The following is a 5,938-nucleotide window of genomic DNA, read 5'->3' as shown; positions in this document are numbered from 1 at the left end:
TTGATGTAAGCTAACACTATTCCTACCTTGTGAATTTCTACCATTCTTGGATGATAATGTTCTATGTAAAGAATTTTCACTCATGCTCTCATAAAGAAGCCACATGCCATCCTCATGCCTATCAATGTATGAGCCATCCATGGAAGCACCAACCATGCCTTTGTAATTGTCCGATAAGCCCTCAAAGAAATATTGAACTAATTGCCATTTCGGTATGTCATGATGTGGACATTTCCTAAGCAATTCATTAAAGCGTTCCCATGCCTCATGAAACGTTTCTCCATCCCCATGTGAAAATTCCCGAATTGAGGTTCTCATGGCATTGGTCTTAGAAACTGGATAGTACTTCTTCAAGAACTCTTGTTGCATTTCTGTCCAAGAAGTGATTGAAAAAGGCCTAAGATTGTTAAACCAATACTTTGCCTTGTCTTTTAAGGTGAATGGAAAAAGTTTGAGTCTTAAGACCTCTTTTGGCATGTCCGTATATTTTACGGTGGAACATACTTCTAGGAACTTATCCAAATGCTTGTAAGGTTCTTCACTTGGAAGTCCATGATAGTTAGGAAGCATTTGAATGGTTTGTGGCTTAATTTCATAGTGATGTGCTCTAAATGGTGGCAAATGAATGCATGTAGGTGATCTCTTAAAGTAAGTGGAGGATTAGCAATTTGAGGTGCAACATGGGCACCTTGATTTTGATTTCCTTGAATGATGGGAGGTTGTGGAGAATACATTGGCCTTGTTGTTGTTGTGGTTGGTGGATGAATGGCCTAGGCATGTGTAATGGTGCTTGCATGTTCTTATGATACATATTTGGATGGAGGATACCTTGTTGGTCTATGTGACCAAGGTCATATACATGCTCTTCATTATGGCCTTCCATTGATGTAATGGATTAGGTAGAACTAAAACTTCCTCTTCCCTTAGGATTTCTAACTACGAATTCAAGATGCAAATCAAGAGGGACAAGAGTTGGTCTTAGTGATCTATGACCATGCATGCACAATGTAAAAACACATAAACACAATGAATGAACAAACACTTCGACTTCACAACAATTCAATGAAACTTCCTCCACAAACACTTAACCCATACTCCTATGCTTTAACAACAATGATGCAAAGAACAATTAAGAATGCCTCCATGCGGGCTCACGATTTATCTAAGAATTTAAAAATAAGCCTCCACGCGAGCCGATGATTTAACTAAGGGATTGGGTAAAGAAAGTCTCACAAAGGTCCTTTAGCACTTCAACTCCAAATTTATAGCTTAGCTTAGCAAATTTTTTTAAATTTTTTTTAGCATTTTTCCTTTCTTGCTTAGCTCCTTTGCTATGCTCCTTGTTAAAGATGAACAAACACAATAATTAATCAAAAGAAAAATAAAAACAAAGTAAAGACACGATCAAAAGAGTACTAATTCCTAATTGACTCCACAAATACAACGTTGCCTAATCTCTGGCAATGGCGCGAAAAACTGATGAAGCGTCACTACACCATAAGCTTAAGAGTGTGTATTAAGGCGAGGGCCAAGTTTTACGTTTATAAAAGCCACTACTACCTTCACTAAAAATATAGTTAGGGTGAGTAGGGATCGTCCCAAAGGATTGGAGTCGAATTTGGTTGTGGAATCATTATTAGGGTTAGTAGGTCGAGTGATCAAACAAATAGTTGGTTGGTTGATTAAACTAGAGAGAAAATTAAACTAAATAATTGAATGCAATAAAGAGTAAGTAAGAGAGAGAAATCTTGGGGTTTAGAGGTCACCACCAAACAATACTTTTCTACACCCTTAACAAGTGACTAATGAGGGAAATGTGTGTTGCAATATTGATGTGTGTGTATGTTTGGTTGATTCAATTAGCAAGGGTGACCAATTAAGTATATATTGTCTAAGCAACATGTGAAAAGCACAATATATCTAACAATTAAGTATATATTGTTTAAATAGCATGTGAAAAGCACAATATATCTAGCAAGTCATTAATCCTTTCATTAAGCTCACAAGCCAAATACACCACAAGGTTAGAGACATATGCTACTTGCATTCAAAAGTATGGAACATCAAACAACAAGCATGGATTGTCCTCCTATCTAACAACTATGCTACCACTACACTACAATTAAGCTAATGACATGAAATTAAACTAATTAAGCTAAGGGAGAGGCACAATCCATCAAGAAATGAGCATGAACCATCAAGAAAATTACAAGAGCATTCGATTAAGCACAATGTTTTGACAATCTCTAGATCTATGGCATTAATACACATAGACATGCATCAATAACACAAGAAATAGAGACAAACATATGAAAATCTATTCTAGCATACATAGACATATGGATAGAATAAAATAATCAATTGGAAGCATTAAACCACATAAATCATTGCATAAACAAGATCTATATATATAAAAGTGCCAAAACATGTATTACAACACTTATCCCTCAATAATACACAAAATCAAGATGTAGAAAGCATGCTTGGGGCTAACTCTAGCCCCAAGAGGATGTTTAGCCACTCATGGTAGTGCTTCTCCAACCCTCAAGGGCTAACTCCATGGTAGAGATTTGTTATTTGGTTAATGAAGAGTCTCTAATGGTGTCTCTAGCCTCCTCATCCTCTAAGCTTCCTCTCCAAGAGTTCTACAAGATATGATGTGATATGATGTAAAAGGTAATCCTTATCCTTATATAGGTAGGTCAAATGACACCCAAAATAAGCTAGGGTCGTACAGCAAATATTCCCCAATGATTGGATTAAGGACAACTTTTTATGAGCTAGAAATTTAACTTTTTCGCACTGAAGGAAGTTTGATCGATCGAACCTTGGACTTGGATCGATCGAACAAGGCTGAGATCTATCAAACTGAAGTTGGATCGATCCTCAATGGCAGCGCTTTTTGGATACAAACAAATCTGAGATATTTCGAAGATATTTTTGGGGAAAGGACAAAAGTGGTTGGTAGGGTGGTACAAATAGATAAGATAAATCATTTGGATAAGGACAAAGTAGTTCAATCGATCGAAAAATGATGTTGGATCGATCGAACTTTTGAGATCTCTGAAAATGTCATCATGGCTCTGATCCATCTTGAAGTGCTGAGATCGATCATGTTGGATCGATCGAACCTTGATCTGAGATCAATCGAAGATGTTGAATTCCATTTTTTTCTTCCTTTTGCTTCCACTTGGCTCCTTTATTTGATTCATCCCAGAATTGCTTCATTTCTACTTTTATTTGGCTGAGTTAGCTTATTTTCAGGATAAGTGCCTGAAAATGGAAATAATACGAAATCAATCTAAGACGGTAAAGTAAGATAGATAAGGGTACTAGAATGCCTAAGCTTAAGGGTTTAAATACGCACTTTTTAGTGTTCATTAAAAATAAACAACGTTTAAACATACTAGGTACAAGTATACTAAACATAACTGAAAATTTACGCACCAAACAACTAAACACATAGTATATAAGGGCAATCAAATATGCTACCTATCACATAGGGGTCAAGCATCAGAGACACGCTACACATCACCTATGATGCTAGCATAACAAACAGATATAGTAAATGCAAAACATATCATATATATCATTACATAACTATCAAATAGTCACATCTCCCAACACGTTTCTAAGGCATGCTCAAAGCAACAAGGCATATAAACATGTAGGGATGACTATGCAAATAACAATCCCATAAAATCAGAAGCAAGAAGGGATGAAATGCCTCTCAAAAGGATGAACTCACCAAAAAGAAATCTTAAAAAAACCCGGATGAGTCCAATCCCTTAACTCGAAGAAATGAATCATCTCCTAGAATGAACACTAAGGTCCCTCAAACAAGGAGTCCAAAAGTCTTTCCCAAGACTGGCTCAAACACAAGGTGGAATCCTAATGCCACACAAAACAAACAACGATGTAATGGATAGGTCCAACTCTAACCATCAAGAGACACCAACAATAGAACTCAACTCAAGACACCAATGAGTTCGATAGGAACTCTACAGGATCCTATTGGAACCCTAAACATAACCCCAAGACTCCAATGACGAGGGAGAGTAATTAATTGCACCAATGCAATTAATTACACAAAAACACTCACACCCCAACCTAAGCTCGTAAGAGCTGTTCAAGGCAAGACAAAAAGAATTCCAGGTCAACATACTTATCAAATCCCTAACCATCACTTTAAGAAGAAAGACACGAGAACCCTGCCGTTGAGGCTCAAGGAAACAAACCTCCAAATCCCCAAGGAAGGACTCGAGTCAATCTGACTCATCATCTCGTGACACTAGAAACAAGACCCCATTGACATCACCATATCAAGGTCACCATGTAACCCCAAGAGATGATGCCCTAGCATCAATCTCAACCAACCAAGTTGGGACAACCCGCAATGCCTAAACAAGACATAAAAATAATCAGTTACTAAGCAACATAGCAACAAGTTATATACTTAAACAAGTAATAAGGAATCACATAAGGCATGTCAATTTATGCATCATACGATCATGCTAAGAATAACAAGCACATACAATACGCTAAGGCAAATAAGCATAATCCACATGCTAAGCAGACAAACATAAATCAACATGCTGAAATAGACAAGCATATACAATGTACCCAGACAAACAAACACATACAACATGCTAAGACCTATAAGTATATACAATGTACTTAGATAGACTACCACATACAATATACTAGAGCAACAACCATGTGTATCATTCTGAGCCAGTTAAAGTAAACTTCTAAACATACATCCACATGAGCATGTAAACATGTGATTACATTCAACATATTATCAAGAAGCAAATAAAAACATAGAGCATGGCAACACAAGCATGATATGCACCCAAGACCCGTCGTCCTAAGGTTTTCAAACCTAAGAGCTCTGATACCAGTTGTTGTGACCCTAGATTTTTCAACCCAGTGTCCAGTGATGAACCAAAGATTGACCCGATAACGGATCCAGATGCGGAAGCAAAAGAAACAAAACAATGGTCTCTTAAGGTATAACACACCGCTAAAACCCTAAGATGACCTTACTTGAAGTCACGGAACCCAAAGAAATAACCAGAAGTGAAAGCAGAATGAAAAGGTCACTTGGTACCCTATGGCACCAATGACAACCAAATGAGCAAGATATAGTTTAAACTAAACCATATACGCCATTAAATGGCTCAAGCAAGATCAACAAGGTCAAGTGGGAACGAACGAAACAAGGTTAAGCTATTTAGGCAACAAACCTAACAAAACCCACAAGGCAGCCCCATTTCGGTCAACCGAAATGGAGCTTTGGTCTACTGAAATGAGCTAGGAATAGAAGGGGAATGAGCCTTCATTTCGGCCGACCGAAATGACAAACCGGTCGACCGGTTTGAGGCTCGAAGTGAAAAATGGCTACTGCAATTGACAAAACACTGTTGAAATCAAAGTGAACAAAGAATCAGTAGACCGAAACAAGCCACCGGTCGACCGAAATAGGTCAAGATGATGAAAAAGCCTACTGGAATACATGATTTTACTGTTCAAATGAATTGAACCAAGCACCAGTTGACCGAAATAAGCCATCAGTCAACCGAAACAGGTCGAAAAACTAAAAATCAGACCTGCTATGCACCAAGGCTGAAATGAATTCCTAAGTTTCATTTGAATCCCCCATGGTATGATCAATTTACATTATATGCTAATGTGTGATGATCTGAACATACACGCAAGTGTAATATGGTATTTTAGACATGCTACAATGGCCCATGGACTTATTACAATTCATTTACAAAATTTGACATGCCAAGTCCCTAAGGTTGATAAAAATGCATTTCAATGGCAAGGTTTCAAATTTACATACATACTCTTGAACTTTAAGGTTTATGGCCCTTGGCCTCATGTCATACATATCAATTACATCACAAAAGGTGTACTTATGTACACTTTA

General features: G+C 37.4%; 1 pseudogene; it reads left to right on the top strand.

The window, feature by feature from the left end:
* Nucleotides 1-214: 214 nt before the first annotated feature.
* On the top strand, nt 215-313 carry LOC132280357 (small nucleolar RNA R71; annotated as a pseudogene).
* The last annotated feature ends 5,625 nt before the right edge of the window (nt 314-5,938 follow it).

This window comes from Cornus florida, unplaced genomic scaffold (genome assembly GCF_030987335.1).
Source record: "Cornus florida cultivar Cherokee Brave unplaced genomic scaffold, ASM3098733v1 CherokeeBrave_3.0.0_Hap2_Chr10, whole genome shotgun sequence".
Classification (NCBI taxonomy): Eukaryota; Viridiplantae; Streptophyta; class Magnoliopsida; order Cornales; family Cornaceae; genus Cornus; species Cornus florida.
Note: the sequence above shows the minus strand (reverse complement) of the source record. Positions and strands in the feature narration are given on the sequence as shown.